Source organism: Galeopterus variegatus, unplaced genomic scaffold (assembly GCF_000696425.1).
Source record: "Galeopterus variegatus unplaced genomic scaffold, G_variegatus-3.0.2 Scaffold216, whole genome shotgun sequence".
Taxonomy (NCBI): domain Eukaryota; kingdom Metazoa; phylum Chordata; class Mammalia; order Dermoptera; family Cynocephalidae; genus Galeopterus; species Galeopterus variegatus.
In genome coordinates, this window is record NW_007726327.1 from 72,749 (window position 1) to 73,411 (window position 663).

The window sequence follows — 663 nt, forward strand, 5'->3', positions numbered from 1 at the left end:
CACAAGAGGAAGGACTTTGGTCAGTTAAAACTCAGGAGGCCACTCCTAGAGAGGTCTAGGAACACCTTGATCTTGCCTCTTACCTCAAATATCATGAATTGCCAACTTGCTCAAAATCACGGTGCTTTAGTTGTCTGTTTTCTGGCTCTGAGGCCCTCGCCCCAAATTTAAGTCAAGATGCAGACCGAATTTTCATTCTGTTCCATTTATAATATGAATGATATTAATACTCATGTTTGCCTAACGACATGTTGGAATAGTCTCTCTATTTAATCTGCATTAAAGCAAGATGGGAAGCCATCTGGAAGTGACTTTTCCTTCTGTCTTTCTTTGTTTGCTCACCCTTGGGCGCATGTGCAAAAAAATTTTTAAAGGAAAGGCAGTCTTCCTAGGGATCTAATTAAAAGCTGTTTAGGAACATCAACCTGAAACTCCCCTCTCTGCTACTCAAGACTTCTCACCTCGGTCCAAGTAGGCAAGAGCAAAGGGAAATGTGTCTCTACACAGTAGGTCCAGTGTCAGGGTCAGCAAAGCCAGCTGGTACTAGTCTCCCCTCTCACCAGCTAGTCTAAGAGGTGAAACACTAGATCTGTTGAGGCTGTGGACCTGAGGGGGATCTAGAAATTCCAGTGAGATAAAGCATCAGAAGGATATCAACAAAGC